At 38.8% G+C, this 17,909-nt stretch overlaps 1 long non-coding RNA gene across 1 annotated transcript; it reads left to right on the top strand.

The window, feature by feature from the left end:
* Positions 1-2,381: 2,381 nt before the first annotated feature.
* Positions 2,382-8,641, top strand: LOC143228854 (uncharacterized). The gene is made up of 2 exons (XR_013015481.1): positions 2,382-2,561; positions 8,442-8,641. It is a non-coding gene; the product is annotated as an uncharacterized LOC143228854 (long non-coding RNA).
* The last annotated feature ends 9,268 nt before the right edge of the window (positions 8,642-17,909 follow it).

Genomic DNA, 17,909 nt, shown 5'->3' with positions numbered 1-17,909 from the left:
TTTGTAGAGGGTGTAATAACAAAACTCCATCTTGTGTATTGTCTGTTGTAGCTCGTTGTTTGTAGAGGGTGTAATAACAAAACTCCATCTAGTGTATTGTCTGTTGTAGCTCGTTGTTTGTAGAGGGTGTAATAACAAAACTCCATCTAGTGTATTGTCTGTTGTAGCTCGTTGTTTGTAGAGGGTGTAATAACAAAACTCCATCTTGTGTATTGTCTGTTGTAGCTCGTTGTTTGTAGAGGGTGTAATAACAAAACTCCATCTTGTGTATTGTCTGTTGTAGCTCGTTGTTTGTAGAGGGTGTAATAACAAAACTCCATCTTGTGTATTGTCTGTTGTAGCTCGTTGTTTGTAGAGGGTGTAATAACAAAACTCCATCTAGTGTATTGTCTGTTGTAGCTCGTTGTTTGTAGAGGGTGTAATAACAAAACTCCATCTTGTGTATTGTCTGTTGTAGCTCGTTGTTTGTAGAGGGTGTAATAACAAAACTCCATCTAGTGTATTGTCTGTTGTAGCTCGTTGTTTGTAGAGGGTGTAATAACAAAACTCCATCTAGTGTATTGTCTGTTGTAGCTCGTTGTTTGTAGAGGGTGTAATAACAAAACTCCATCTAGTGTATTGTCTGTTGTAGCTCGTTGTTTGTAGAGGGTGTAATAACAAAACTCCATCTAGTGTATTGTCTGTTGTAGCTCGTTGTTTGTAGGGTGTAATAACAAAACTCCATCTAGTGTATTGTCTGTTGTAGCTCGTTGTTTGTAGAGGGTGTAATAACAAAACTCCATCTTGTGTATTGTCTGTTGTAGCTCGTTGTTTGTAGAGGGTGTAATAACAAAACTCCATCTTGTGTATTGTCTGTTGTAGCTCGTTGTTTGTAGAGGGTGTAATAACAAAACTCCATCTAGTGTATTGTCTGTTGTAGCTCGTTGTTTGTAGAGGGTGTAATAACAAAACTCCATCTAGTGTATTGTCTGTTGTAGCTCGTTGTTTGTAGAGGGTGTAATAACAAAACTCCATCTAGTGTATTGTCTGTTGTAGCTCGTTGTTTGTAGAGGGTGTAATAACAAAACTCCATCTTGTGTATTGTCTGTTGTAGCTCGTTGTTTGTAGAGGGTGTAATAACAAAACTCCATCTTGTGTATTGTCTGTTGTAGCTCGTTGTTTGTAGAGGGTGTAATAACAAAACTCCATCTAGTGTATTGTCTGTTGTAGCTCGTTGTTTGTAGAGGGTGTAATAACAAAACTCCATCTTGTGTATTGTCTGTTGTAGCTCGTTGTTTGTAGAGGGTGTAATAACAAAACTCCATCTAGTGTATTGTCTGTTGTAGCTCGTTGTTTGTAGAGGGTGTAAGCCTTCGGGTCGTTAGTGTGTGTGATAAGAGTGACAGTCAAATCCTCAAACTCAACTGGAATGGTCCAAGAGATGGGTGCTGTTGAGTAACGCCCCCCGTATAGTTTAAAATTAAGGATGGCGAGCGCAGATAGTCTCTGTGTAACCTTGCGCGACTAATCGCAGTGAGAAAAAGGATGTTTTGGAATGATAGAAAATAGTCTGCAGCCGACCTTATAAGTACGACATTCGTCACGTTGTTTGTATCGCAGAGTTCTGGTGACGTTTTTAAACAGCGATTATAGAGATCATGTAAGATTTGTCTCTCTCGCCCAACGCATTACACGAAACAATTGTGAAGCTACACAATGCACTGTAAGTGCTGTGCCTACCACGGGTATCGTAACCCGATTTTTACCGTGTGAATCAAACTACTAGAGGTCAAACTACTAGAGGGCTACCCAAAGAAAACCAAATTATCTATAACGTGTGTGTTTGTGCATTTTCTTATTGCAAAGCCACATCGGGCTATCTTCGGAGCCCACCGAGATGAATCGAACCCCTGATTTTAGCGTTGTAAATCCGTAGACATATCGCTGTACTGACGGAGGGCATTATCCATAACAATTATTATTAATTTAAGAAGTATTATTATTTCCGTATAGAAAGTGGATCTAGCAGAACAATTATGTTATGCAATGACAAAACATGTTTGAAAAACATATGTATTCAGAAGTGGGTGGATATTATCGATTCACGAGCTTATTTTGAAGCGTTTGATTTGTCAGTAGGAGGTAGGTCCATTAGAAACTGAAACATAATAATAAATATTATTTATCACTTGAAAGATCGTGGTGGATTTTCATTTTATTTGTTACGCTAACAAACAACTCAATAATTCTGTTTGCTCTTACTATTTCAGTAAAATGTGTTTAATTTGTCATTTTACAATACGACGAAATTAAACTTGGAGACGGTCCCTTAGCTTCGAGGACTGGGCGTTTGTTGGCGAAGAAAGTATAATATTGGTTGCGTTCCCAGCCGTGCAGTGTACAGGTAGATGGAAAAGAGAAAACCAGTTTGAAAATAGCCTTGTGAGTTCTCTGGACCGGTGAGGCCGTTCAGCTTGTCTTAGTAGTTGTGGGTATCCATTTCCACACATGCCGCCAGTTTTGGGATAATCAGTACCGGGAAAATTAGCATGTCACGGTGACCAGCCTTATGAACTTTCCAGGTAAGTTGGTTATTCACTAGAATATGTTGGTTTCGTTTGCGTACAAACGTGAAGAGTACAATGTACGGCAATGAGAGCTGCTTCTAGGTCTTTTTCAGGTTAATACGGTCGTTTTCCAGCGGTTTTTGAGACGATAGTTGTTCTTTTCAGTATTTCGCTCTTCTCTTAACAAGTTTTGATTTCCACCCCCCGTCTCTGTGTCGTAAAAACGATGGAATTTTGAAGCTATTACAACTGCGCATGTTTTCTTTTATTCCTGGTCATTAACCGTAATTATTATAACTTTTCATGCCGTATTTAACGAAATAAATATAGGTAATCGAACTGAATAAATGCTTTTGTCGAAAGGCTTAGATTGGTTGCTCTTTTTTATGCGTCTTTTTACGTGATTCGTTACGATACAAAAACTTAAGGATGTAAATGTCTCGTGTCAGTTCGTTTCTTTTTGCGTTTTGTACGACTTGAATCTGATTGAGAAATTGTGATACACCCACCGTTGGCAATCTTGTATGGATATGAAACACGTTTACGTGATAGAAGTTCGTGATGCCATTTCGAAATATTGTACATACAGTGACTTAGGAGCGTGACTTCGTTGTGAAATAATACAGTGACTTTAGCAAGCAGCAGCGTCGTCTAGCTATTGGCGTAATTGTTTCATGTAGGGACTTCATTATGCGACTTCGTTGTGGACACTGACTATATTAACTAGTGACGTTAGTGTACACAAAGTTACACCAGTAGGTGGCGCTGCTGTAACTCGGTAATGTGTTTTTACGTAGTGATACCAATATGTTACGATACTATACGCAGTGACAAAAACATGTATTTGTCTTTTTAGCAGTAATTTAAAAGCATATGAAGTGAACTTACGCACAGTGTCACCAGTAGATGGCGCTATCGAACACAACTTCAGCACATGACACCTATTATATGAATACTAAATCTTCGGAATTTGTTTTGTTGATAAAAGCTAATCGTTGTGTGTTTTCAGCTCTATCTTTTAAATACACCATTTCAAGATCATCTCATTTTATTTTACAAAATCCGTAAGGCCCAGCATGGCCAGGTGAGTTAAGGCGTGCGACTCGTAATCTGAGGGTCGGGGGTTCGAATCCCGGTCACACGAAACAGACTCGTCATTTCAGCCGTGGAGGCGTTATAATGTTATGGCCAGTCCCACTATTCGTTGGTAAAAAGAGTAGCCCTTGGCGGTGGGTGGTGACGACTAGCTGCCCTCCCTCTCGTCTTACACTGCTAAATTAGGGACGGCTAGCGCAGATAGCTGTTTTCCTTACAGTGCATTTTTGCTCTTTTGTTCTACTTTTTCCATTTTGTGCCCTGCAGAGATTTCCTGTCGTCATATTGCAGAGGATGAATATAGTAGTTAATATAAAGCAATGTTTTATCTACACACTCACAAAGGTATCATGAAAAACGTATTTTTGTAAGGTATTGATAGAACATATACCATCGTTGTCTGTAAACAGGTATGATGGAAACTTGACCATTATATAGTTTCTATGGTACATTTTTCACCACTGCCAAAGGTAGTATATAATCACGGAAACGTCACTGTTGTATAGTTCAGGTGAATAGAGCATTTGTCATCAATGTTTGTAGGCAGTGTATTATCATTAACTGTTGTAGTTTGTTTATACGAGGTTTGTGCCATTGTGAGATGTGTGTGAGGAAGTTATAATATGAAGGTTGTAATTCCAATCATTAGTAACCATTGCATTGTTCTTACGAAGTGTCACGTTTCTGGAGAAGTGCCTGTATATGTACTACACTCTATTGTATTGTGACAAACATACAGTAAAAGGACCATGTGTGTTGGTACGACAATAACAAAATCGTATTCCAATCTCGACAACAGCGGGTGTTTCCTCATTTTACCCCAATCATTGTCGAGGTGTTATTAATCTTCAATATACAAATTCATATTCAGTGTAATAATGTATTTTCTTCCTGTACACACGTGTCACAAGCCAGTTTCTCCAACTTGTTAGTTTCAATAGCAGGCAATGTAGAGTTAACCAAACAAAAGTTTCACTACACATACATATGTATATATTGAAGAAATGTGTTCTGCTCATTTCCAATAAGTGTTAGCTATGCACTTAACTTTATCAGTTGAAATTGTTTTCATTACGTGCAGTTATTTCTAGGCCAGGCATGGCCAGGTGGGTTAAGGCCTTTGACTCGTAATCTAAGGGTCGCGGGTTCGAATCCCGGTCGCACCAAACATGCTCGCCCTCCCAGCCGTGGGGGCGTTAAAATCTTATAGTCAGTCCCACTGTTCGTTGGTAAATGAGTAGGCCAAGAGTTGGCGGTGGGTGGTGATGACTAGCTGCCTTCCCTCTAGTCTTACACTGCTAAAGTAGGGACGGCTAGTGCAGATAGCCCTCGAGTAGCTTTGTGCGAAATTGAAGAAACAAACAAACAAAGCTATTTCTTTCAAATACATTTTATGTCGAGTTGATCGGTTTGGTGTTTTATGGCGCAAAGCAACTAGGCTATCTGCGCCTTTTATGTCGGGTGTGGCTATAATATAGTTTTATATCTCCAGTACACCAGACACGTACCATGTTGATAGAATTAGGAGTACAACATGAACATGATATGTCGATTTCCGGAAGCCAGCCTCTGTTTGTATTCAACGTGGAAATATGTGATAATATTAATGAACTGTTTGTTTAGTGAATGAAGTTTATCTTTCTTCAATCGCGTGACACCATTCTATTGGCAAATACGACAAAGGTTGAAGGCGCGTAGGAACGCATGACGTCGCGTGTGATAAGATAAAGTGAACATATGTTTGAAGTTGCTGTTATGCACAAATACCAAATTCATTTTACTGAATTTTTTTAAAAATTGAAACTAAGGAATGAGAAACTGCGTATATTACTATCGGTGTTTTATTCATATTTATATAAGGAAATCCTTAGCTTTGCTACCCATATAGGTAGATTACTAAGCTAGGATTAATTAATATTGGTCCAAACTACTGTTCTCAGCAAATTATTGTCTTTATTGTCAGTGTTTGTTTGTTTTTGAATTTCGCGCAAAGCTACACGAGGACTATCTGCGCTAGCCATCCCTAATTTAGCAGAGTAAGACTAGAGGGAAGGCAGCTAGTCATCACCACCCACCGCCAATTCTTGGGCTACTCTTTTACCAACGAATAGTGGGACTGACTTATAAGATTATAACGCCCCCACGGCTGGGAGGGCGAACATGTTTGGTACGACCGGCATTCGAACCCGCGACCCTCGGATTACGAGTCGAACGCCTTAACACGCTTGGCCATACCGGGCCTATTGTCAATGTTTACTGATATTACTCGGGGAGGGGTGGAGAAGTGAGTGTGTGTTCTTCTGATAGCAAAACCATATCGGGCTATCAGGGAATCGAACCCCCGATTTTAGCTTTGCAAATCCATACTTATCGTTATCCAAGCGGGAATTGAAATATTAGATTTTAATTACTTTGCAAATTTTATCTGTCTTACAAATTTTTTGGAGGAAGGGTGTAAAAAACTTAAATCTCAGAGTTTAGCAAATTTAGCTGCTCAATATTATTATTATTTTGTTATGAAATGCTTTTTTGTCTGATTTTTTTATTATAACTGTTATTTGTATGTTTGTTTTGAATTTCGCGCAAAGCTGCACGGGGACTGTCTGCGCTAGCCGTCCCTAATTTAGCAGTGCAAGACTAGAGGGAAGGCAGCTAGTCATCACCACCAACTCTTGGGCCACTTTTTTACAAACGGATAGTGGGATTGACCGTCACTTATAACGCCCCCAGGGCTGAAAGAGCGAGCATGTTTGGTGCGACGGGGATTCGAACCCGCGACCCTTAGATTACGAGTCGAACGCATTAATGCACCTGCCCATGCTTGTATTTTTTATTTAGCTTTGTGTATAAATATTTCTGGGATATTTAAATCATGAGATTCACATATCGTTCTTATAAGATGTTTTCGGTAACGCTTTCTTCAAGATCTAAATTCGGATCCAATTTTTTTTTTAGTAATTTGTTGTTTACGGTTACCAAATTAACAGAAAAATGGATTGAATTTGTAGACATGTGATATTAAACTACTATTTTTTTTAGTAAAGTTTTACTGAGATGATTGTATTTAAAATAGATATAATCGGGTTTAATTATATCGCTGTTGAAGCACAATCAACCTCCTTAGGCCTAGTTATGTTTTATCCACGTTTGAACGATGATCCACCTACCCAGTTTCTTTTATGAAAACTACACTACGTGGTAGCTGAAATTACGTGGTAGCTGAAATAGTTTTTATGTTTGTAATACGTGAACTACGAGAAAAAAAAAGAGAGGTAAGTATATTGTTTTTGTTTGATATGTATAACAGTTTTTTTTTGTAATAATGTCTCGTATTTTCGGTTTCTGAGAGAACGGCATATTGTCGGTCTCCTTCGAGGACTCGGTTTAGACTGAGTGATATCCAAGTGTCTTGCTATAATAGATGCTTTCAGAACCCTGCATGGATATTCTGGGGTTATTACATGATACACTAAACATTCTGATATACAAGCAAAGTGGACCTTGATTTAGTAGGTACATCTGGATCTCTGTGGTTGGTCATTGTAAAAGGTCGGTCCGTAGGTGGGTCGAGAGGAGTCCAGCGATTAACATTCGGGGATTGAGATGTAATGCTTCTAAAGACAATCCTCTGTGGGTGCGTTAAAAAAGTGACGGTCAACAACGTCATTTATTTAAACCCACAGAGGATTGTCTTTAGAACATTGGTTAATCCCTGGATGACTTCCTTTCGCTTGATAAGATTCGAACTTTGTTGTTTAGTTTATGTGTGAATAATGTGTTGGTCACTTTGAAAATTTTCAAGAGCGGTTAATAAGTGGTTAAACGTTCTATTTGATAGCGTAGAAAGAGCTGAAATAGTCGTAAGTAAATATGTTCTTTAGTTATTCACACACACACACTTACACATTCATGTGTAGCTCTGTGACTTTCTTGGTGTGTTTGATGAATGGTTTAAGTACAACTATGATTTTAACAGCTGAAGTTTTTGTTGGGGCATGCTAACGTTTTGGCTTCTTGTCACCAGAGGACGCAGCCGTGCACCAACAACTATTCATAAAAAAACAACAACAAGAAACAAATCCTTGAGTAAACAGTATCCCATATTGCCATGACTTGATCACGTGCCCATTTAAACATGCGATTTGTAGGATATGTTCGTTTTGAGGGTATGCCAAGTTTCGCGCCCGGAGGATAAGTTTATTTTTTTTTTTTTTATTTCGCGCAAAAGCAGCACGAGGGCTATCTGCGCTAGCCTCTCTAATTTAGTATTGTAAGACTAGAGGGAAGACAGCTAGTCATCACCACCTACCGCCAACTCTTTTACTGACGAGTAGTGGGATTGATCGTAACGTAATAACGCCCCCACGACTGTAAGGGCGGCATGTTTGGTGTGATGGGGTCTCGAACCCGCGATCTTCAGATTACGAGTCGAGCGCTCTAACCACCTGGCCATGCCGAGCCAACCAGTGCATGAGAGCAAAAACTCTGGACTTACTGTTCAGGCATTCTGAAAGCTCTCTTAGACTGGTGTCCACAAAGCGGATTCTGAAGTTTATTGTATTTCTAGACTTGCGCAGAATGTGCTAAGGTAAGTGGTCATTGTGAGCTGCCATCTACCGAGTGGTTTTGTGATGTAATAATCTACATTACACTAATACAGTAACGACGAAAATGTTTCGTGAAGTTTCACTTTAACTTTCATAAATGAATTACCTCGATAATTTTTAGAGTGTCATTTCGGTGACACATAATCACCACGTGTGTAAGGGTTTAATAGTTTGAAGTGCGTTGTTTATTGAGTTTCAGATTCTGAAATTAACAGATGTTCCCTGAGGACACGCGGGTAACGACCTTTTACACATTACGTCATTCGACTTTGGACTTTTTGTTGCTGTTGGACGTTGATTGAAACGGTCAGGTGATCTTCATTGTACAAAACCAGCGTACACTGTATGTAGATATCTATGTATGTGTAGAAAATAAAAATGCATTATACTTCAGCGGTTATTTTCATTGTACTATAATCTTTACATAATGTAACAGACATGGTACAACCTGCCACTTTCATTCATTAAGTTTTGATTGTTAGTCAACACACGCATTTGTATCATATTTTCTCACTTACATTTTATATGTTCAAGACACGAATATTCTGCCTTAGGCACGTGGTCTTCTACGTATTTCAATTCCATGTAGCCTTTGGTCCCTGAAGAAAGAATGTCTTAGAAACTGGACAGAAAAATAGACATATTTTTTTTGATTTTGTTCAATCGTTTCACAGCTTCCCACTACAACTGTTTTGTTTTTACTAGTACAATGAGACAGTTAAGATAATTATTTCACGAAACTACAGAATTCTTTGTTTTTTAGGTCGAGTTTTTTGTTGTTTTTTTTACACTTACTTTTAAATTATTGTGAATATTTACCGTAAATATTAACTCATAAATGTGGATTTTCTGAATATCAGGCAGGCGGTAGAACTACACTGCCTGGGTAGGGATATCTCGGATTGTTCATTGAAATGGTAATTTAAATATATCTTCAAGAGGTCATCAGAACTTTATAATACGATAAAGTGTTACCTTTTATGTAACAACTGAGTCACAAGTTCTGGATATGTGATAGCAAAAAAGTGTGTGTTTTGTTTTCTTGTAGCAAAGCCACAGCGAGTTATCTGTTGAGCCCAGCGAGGGGAATCGAACCCCCGATTTTAGCCTTGGAAGTCAGTGGACTTAACGCTGTACGAGCGGGAAAGTCCTATTTCTTCTGCTTCTTTCTTATAACATGATAACTAAAAAACCAAAACAATGATGTCAACCAGTTTAACTGAGATGACGTAGTTTCAAATGATGTGTCTACTTTTATAAATATTGTTAATATGTGATAGTAATTTTTAAAATCATAGATCTAGTGTGAACGATGTTATCATTACCCCTTGAAGTTAGGTTTCTTACAGAAACTTTGTGGGCCGATGAAATAGCTTATGTACAGATTGAAGCATGAATTACCAACCAATAATAGATAAACAATAAGTATATTTTTTTTATTACAAAGCTACATTAGGTTATCTGGTGAGTCCACCAATGGGAATCGAACCGCTAATTTGAATGTTATAAATCTGTAGAGGTACCACTGGGACACTGACCAACAACTATTACAGTTGTTACCTCACTGTATTTATCATAGAATTTTCTATGTCTATTGAAACACTGCGTTAAAAAAACAACAACAAACACGCACAAAACAAGGAAAGAAAAAAATAAACAAACATCCTTCAAAAACAATGGAAACTGTACAGTAGAGATGGCATTTTCACCCTCCTTATATAACAGCAAAAGTCGTCCCTACTATGTTGTTTGTATTGTTTCTGAAGGGTTAATATTAGTCATTCCTACGTTTCTTTATTTTTTAACAGTTTTTTTTCTTTACTTTATGTTTAATGTGATGACTGTATAGTTGTAGTTTTATTATTGTTATATTGTTATTCCAACAAACGTCTTTACATAATATCGTGATTGTATAGTTGTAGTTTTATTATTGTTATATTGTTATTCCAACAAACGTCTTTACATAATATCGTGATTGTATAGTTGTAGTTTTATTATTGTTATATTGTTATTCCAACAAACGTCTTTACATAATATCGTGATTGTATAGTTGTAGTTTTATTATTGTTATATTGTTATTCCAACAAACGTCTTTACATAATATCGTGATTGTACAGTTGTAGTTTTATTATTGTTATATTGTTATTCCAACAAACGTCTTTACATAATATCGTGATTGTACAGTTGTAGTTTTGTTATTGTTATATTGTTATTCCAACAAACGTCTTTACATAATATCGTGATTGTACAGTTGTAGTTTTGTTATTGTTATATTGTTATTCCAACAAACGTCTTTACATAATATCGTGATTTTATAGTCGTAGTTTTATTATTGTTATATTGATATTCCAATGTAAATACGTTGCACTAACATGTTAGAACGTACTTTATATTTTGTCATTTTACGTGGTATTTCATATTTAATTATTTGTGGAGGTTTCACTATTAAGGGGACAATGGTGACATATTGGAACATTGTTTTGTTTTGTTTTGTTTTTTCAGATGCGCCGTATTTTCATTGTGTGCCACAGCTATTAGCTATCACTTAAATCTAAAAAAATGGAACTTACTATCGATAATGAAAAAAAAATATATATAGTAAAGGCCCTCTCGTTTTGTTGGAACAGAAACAAAATTTTTATACAAGGCCGGGGGATGTTGGACCCCGAAATATAGCTAATTTTATATTTGGTCTCATTATATGTATCACTGCCCCTTCCTTCCCCATTAAGAAATTCTGGAGCCAAGATTATATTAAGTGTGTGAGACTTTAGCAAATTTGCTTTATTTTTACACCATTGTATAATATGGAAACACTAAAATCAACTTATAGTACCTGCTGAGCACATTTTAGAGTTGCATGCCATCTTGTGAAACTGGATTTTTTAAGGAAGTGAAAATTTCACATCAGGCGAATAAGAACTCGCAGTTTGCCCACCGAGGGTAATCTATCCTCTGATTTTAGCGTTGTAAATCCGTAGACTTACCAGTGTACTAGCAAGGGGCGACGAATAAGAACTCTCAGTTCTTCTAACCAATTTACTTTCCTAAATAGTTAAACTACTGTAGCGTAAATCTAGCAAATCTTTGTTTTTATTTCATTGGTGTTTTTCTAACCAATCGGCTTACCCGACCAATTAAACTCTCGTAGCTTAAATGTAGCAAATCTCTGTTTTTACTTCATTGATTATTAAACACGGAAGTCGACAGTTTTTGTTGTTGAAAGTATCAACAGCGTCGTGGATTTATGTGTTTATTCAATTCAAATTTTAATTTCTTAGTAAAATTCCAAACTTTGCGAAAGCGCATCCAAGAACAAGTATAATAAATGGATTACAACACTTAATCAGACGATTGGCATTTCTCGAGAGACCTGACAAAATTTGTTTTAGTAACCAATGAAATGAAACCGAGATTCTGCCATATTAGAGACTTGGAAATTTAGTTGACAGGCTAGGTACGGGTTTGAATCCTGCCTGAGTGTCCGTTTTTCATGTTAAAAAAGTGCTATGATATACGTATTCAGATGTTTTGACGTTTTCGTAATAAGTTTTTTTTAAACATTTTACCAATGAATTTGTGGGATTGATCGTCACATAATAATGCCCCCACGTCTAAATTGGCGAACATGTTTAATATAGAGGTTTGGAACACGCGACTGGCACATTGCGAGTTGAGCGCCCGTAACCACCGGGCAATAATTGTTTGTTTTGAATTTCGCGCAAAGCTACACGAGTACTTTCTGCGCTACCCGTCCCTAATTTTGCAGCGTAAGACTAGAGGGAAGGAAGGCAGTCATCACCACCCACCGCCAACTCTTGGGCTACTCTTTTATCAACGAATAGTGGAATTTATCGTCACATTATAATAACCCCACGGCTGAAAGGGCTAACACGTTTGATGCGACAGGGATTCGAACTCGCGACCCTCGGATTACGAATCCAGTGCCTCAACCACGTGGCCAAGTATTAATGTACTAGAGTATGCGCAGATCAAGTTGTCATTTTGCTAGTTCGGAGAAATTTATAATGCACGTTTTACTTTTTCCTCAGCGCAGATAGCCCTCGTGAAGCTTTGCGCGAAATTTAAAAATAAAACAAACTTTTACAAAACTGGGTTATTTAATTTACTTCGATTAAACACAGGTTTTTTTTTCTTGTTTCAAAAGCCACAATCTGCTTCTATTTTAACCGAAAGTTATCTCTGTTCACTGAAGAGGTTGTCGACCTTATTATGTTCTTTTGTTCATTGTTAATTCCATTAAAGAAGCCGAATGCGCCTATTTTTTAAATTTTTTTGGGCGACCTGTCTTCGTTATTTTCTTGTTTGTTGAAAGGGCCTGGCATGGCCTAACGCGTAAGGCGTGCGACTCGTAATCCGAGGGTCGCGGGTTCGCGCCCGCATCGCGCCAAACATGCTCGCCCTCCCAGCCGTGGGGGCGTTATAATGTGACGGTCAATCCCACTATTCGTTGGTAAAAGAGCATCCCAAGAGTTGGCGGTGGGTGGTGATGACTAGCTGCCTTCCCTCTAGTCTTACACTGCTAAATTAGGGACGGCTAGCACAGATAGCCCTCGAGTAGCTTTGTGCGAAATTCCAAAACAAACAAACAAATTGTTTGTTGAAACTCCTCGAGCAACTGCCGTTTAATTCATTCACCGAGTTCTTACAATACGTCTTCCTTGTATATTAACCATGTAAAGAATTTTCTTGTCATTACAAGAACCTTCTAATTGATGTTGTAGCTGTTTGCGTATATACTGCAAACTATAATTCTATTACTTCGTAATCTACAGCGGTGTTTCTCTAACGATTTGGGCCCGGCATGGCCAAGCGTGTTAAGGCGTTCGACTCGTAATTCGAGGGTTGCGGGTTCGAATCCCCGTCGCACCAAACATGCTCGCCCTTTCAGCCGTGGGGGCGTTATAATGTGACGGTCAAAACCACTATTCGTTGATAAAAAGAGTAGCCCAAGAGTTGGCGGTGGGTGGTGATGACTAGCTGCCTTCCCTCTAGTCTTACACTGCTAAATTAGGGACGGCTAGCGTAGATAGTCCTCGAGTAGCTTTGCGCGAAATTCAAAACAAATAAACTTTAACGATTTTGTTCGCGGACCATCCACTGTTCTGCTCTCTTTGACGTCTTACATTTTGGACCAGTCTGCGGGGACTGCATGTTTATAACTGACGGTGCGCGGGATGGAATGCTGTGCGCGTGTGACTGATTATATATAGTCGTACTTAATCTATTTTCGTAGTTATATCTGAAATAAAATAACATTATATGACTGGAAAAAAAGATGAAATCGCTTGTACGATACTCTCATAGATTGCCTTGAAAAAATCATTGATTTCGAAATGGATCAACTGTAATCCATGTGCCTAGCGAGAGTTCATAGTTCGTGCCCTACTGACGTAAATAAAAATCGCGTTCCGCCTTTTTGGGGAGCTGTGAGCGCGTTATAAGAATAATGGTAAAATCCTACTATTCGATTAGAATGGTCTTAAAGTTGACGGGGGTTGTTGTTGCTTCCTTCCCTTTGGTCTGTCAGTTCAAAATTAGGTACGCTTGCCCAGACAGACCTCGCGTAACTTGGCGCGAATATACTAAATAAACCACTGTGAACTCACAGAAGAAATGCATTAACAATCGCAGGTGCGAGACAGGAATAAAAATTGGAACACGAAGTCTCAGTGGTATAAACAATGTATAGTACAAAATTTAAAAAGTTTTATTATTATTATTTAACAATTATAAGGGCTGGGCGTGACTTAATGGTTTGCATGCGTACTGAGAGATTGACTGAAATCTACCATTACTACCCATTTCACAAAGGCGTAGTATAGGTATTGGAGCTGGGTGCTGTTGATTGTCTGCCTTCCCTGTATTATAAAATTAGGGACGGCTAGCACAGATAGCCCTCGAGTAGCTTTGTGCGAAATTCCAAAACACCTGCCTTCCCTGTATTATAAAATTAGGGACGCCTAGCACAGATAGCTCTCGAGTAGCTTTGCGCGAAATAATAAAACAACAACAACAGAGAACAAAAACAAACATTTTAGGCTAACACGTTTTTTAATATACCATCTAAGTGAAACTGGATCGTCGTTTTCTGTTTGTCCACTTTGTGCTTACGTGGTTTTCTGTGTGACTTTCCAGAATTTGGCCATATTGACGTACAGAAACACATATTCTTCATTTATAATTCAGAGGATGAATGTGTTTTGTGTGTGCTATCTGCTGAGCCCACCGAGGGGAATCGAACCCCTGATTTTAGCGTTGTAAATCCGTAGACTTACCACTATACTAGTTGGAGGCCAGAGGAGGAATCCACCCTTTCTTTGTTAGCATTGATAGTAGAATTGGTTAAGTTACGTGGCTTTTCACTGTCATTGTTCCCCAAGATGTTATACTGGTTGGTATAGAAATTACAGCCAAGATCAGTGAACACTATTTCACTGAATGTCATGGTTCCTATTCTTATTCACTGATCTTATAACAACTCTCATGTGTCTGCGATGTCCTTCCTCCTGAAGATGTACAACATCTTGATGTATGGCTGGTACCACAGCTCCATTACAACACTACACCTACAGAGCCAAATTCAAAGTACGGGCCTTTACATCTAGTTGTGCCATTGAGGTTAAAGGTCAGTGACAACTATATTTTCTTGTGGATCTTAGATTGGTAACCCTACAAAACCTGGTCTCCAAGACCCAACAAATCGATTCTTATTTGGGTTTCTGTCTTCTTTAACAGATATTATTTAAGTTGTCAACATCTAAGTTTGATTGTTTATTTTAGAGCAAAGTCATATTGGGCCAGGCCCAAAATGACCAGGTGGTTACGGCATTCGACTCGCAATCTAAGGGTCGTGGGATCGAATCCCCGTCACACCAAACATGCTCGTCCTTTCAGTCGTGGAGACGTTATAACGTGACGGCCAGTCCCACTATTCGTTGGTAAAAGGGTAGTCCAAGAGTTGGCGGTGGGTGATAATGACTAGCTACTTTCTTTCTAGTCTTACACTGCTAAATTAGGGACCGCTAGCGCAGATATCCCTCGTGTAGCTTTGCGCGAAATTTAGAAAAAAAACAAACACATTGGGCTATCTGCTGTCTCGAATCCCAGATTTTAGTGCTATAAGTTCGTAACTCTCCGCTATTTCACAAGAGGAAGTCATATTAATAATAAACAGTCTGTGAATGGTAGTTGTATTTGGTTGTGAAATGCATGAATTGGGACATATGAAAGAGACAATCCGAGATAAATGTCAAGTCGGAGGTCATGATGTGTGTGATAACCGACAGAGAGAATGCCACGTCAGGGATCGTGATGTGTGATGGCCCAGAGAGAGAATGTCAGGTCAGGGATCGTGATGTGTGATGGCCGAGAGAGAATGTCAAGTCAGGGGTCGTGATGTGTGATGGCCGAGAGAGAGAATGTCAAGTCATGGGTCGTGATGTGTGATGGCCGAGAGAGACAATGTCACGTCATGGGTCGTGATAATGTGATAGCCGAGAGAGAATATCACGTCATGGGTCGTGATGTGTGATGACAATGTCACGTCATGGGTCGTGATGTGAATAGAGAGAGAAATGTCACATCATAGGTCGTGATGTGTGATAGCCGAGAGAGAGAATGTCACGTCAGGGGTCATGACGTGTGATAACCGACAGAGAGAATGTTAGGTCTGGAGTCATGACGTGTGATAACAGACAGAGAGAATGTTAGGTCTGGAGTCATGACGTGGGATAACCGACAGAGAAAATGTCAAGTCAGGGATCGTGATGTGTGATGGCCGAGAGAGAGAATGTCAGGTCAGGGGTCATGATGTGTGATGGCCGAGAGAGAGAATGTCAGGTCAGGGGTCATGATGTGTGATGGCCGAGAGAGAGAATGTCAGGTCAGGGATCGTGATGTGTGATGGACGAGAGAGAGAATGTCAGGTCAGGGGTCATGACATGTGATAACCGACAGAGAGAATGTCAGGGCAGGGGTCGTGATGCGTGATGGCCGAGAGAGAGAATGTTAGGTCTGGAGTCATGACGTGTGATAACCGACAGAGAAAATATCAAGTCAGGGATCGTGATGCGTGATAGCCGAGAGAGAGAATGTCAGGGCAGGGGTCGTGATGCGTGATGGCCGAGAGAGAGAATGTTAGGTCTGGAGTCATGACGTGTGATAACCGACAGAGAAAATGTCAAGTCAGGGATCGTGATGCGTGATGGCCGAGAGAGAGAATGTCAGGTCAGGGATCGTGATGTGTGATGGCCGAGAGAGAGAATGTTAGGTCAGGAGTCGTGACGTGTGATAACCGAGAAAATGTCCACTCAGTAGTCATGATGTGATATCCAAAAGAGTAATTTGCTACAATCTCGTAGGAGAGAGAAATTACTATTAAAGTAATCGTAGTTTCTAGCCACATGGTCAGTCATTTTCTTTTGTTTTCCAATCGCACAGCTGCTTAAACTGCTGTGGGAATATTCTTCTACAAGTGACCATTGGGTTTTTCAACTTAGTCACAAGAGTTGATCCTTCTACGAGTTAATTCAAGTGAAGATAAGGTTCATATATGACAAGAACGTTGTCATTTATTCGGGTATCTTGTAGATTAGAGATGTTGGCATATTTGTAAGATGGCAAAATAGGACCTTAATCCATTATGCTATCAGTAACTGATAATTTGAGTTTCTAGATTACTTTATAAATACGTTGTCTAGTAAAGCTTAGTAAAGGTTATTTTGAAAGAACATATATTTTGTAGTGTAGAATAAACGATATTCGAGACAGGTTCAAAGGATAGTGTATTAAAAATACCTAGATATGGATGATGCTTAATGTATGTTGGAAGAAACCATTAGAAGGGGTGCTATTATAGAATTTAAACAAGAGTACACGTTTTGAGTTGGGGCATTACAAACCAACACGATGGTTTGTCTGCATGTTTTGATAAGTTTATGAATATTTGATAACGTAAAATGAATTAATTATTTTCTCATCGGCTAGTAATATTGGATTCTTAGCCAACTTATGGAATACCACGTCGTCAATTTTACCATAGTTGGTACCTTGAATGGCATCTCATTATCACAACTTCCCGCAGAGACGTGTTCGTTAGTTTTGTTAATTTTGCACAAAGCTACCGACAGCTGGTTATTTGTGCTCGCCGTTTCTAATTTAGAAGTAAGAACTTATAGGGCAGGCAGCTAGTAAACGCCATCCACCGCCAACTCTTGAACTACTCTAATCGAATAGTGGAATTTATCATAACGCTATAATATTATCCTAAAAAGGTGAGCACACCTGTAGTGGAATTGCAAATTTAACGTCCTACCCACGAGGATATACCAGGCTCTGAAGATGTTAGTAAGGCTTATTTGATTGGTAGATATTGGAGTTTGAAAAAAGGATTTACTGATGCACTTGGTTCGTTATCTTATAAGTTGTATTGTGTTGTGATTTCTTTATGTGTGGCACCAGAACTGTGGTTTTGTAAAAGTGCTTTGTGTATCATTAAGGGTTGTAGTTTATTCATGTTTGTGTCACTATAATTATGGTTATGTGAGAGTGCTTTGTGTATTAGTAATTAATGATTATTAGTGTATTAGTTATTATTAATTAAGGGTTGTATTTTCTTCATGTGTGTCACTATAGTTAT

The sequence above is a fragment of the Tachypleus tridentatus genome, chromosome 10 (assembly GCF_004210375.1).
Source record: "Tachypleus tridentatus isolate NWPU-2018 chromosome 10, ASM421037v1, whole genome shotgun sequence".
NCBI classification, from domain to species: Eukaryota; Metazoa; Arthropoda; class Merostomata; order Xiphosura; family Limulidae; genus Tachypleus; species Tachypleus tridentatus.
This window is presented reverse-complemented; position numbering and strand designations above follow the sequence as displayed.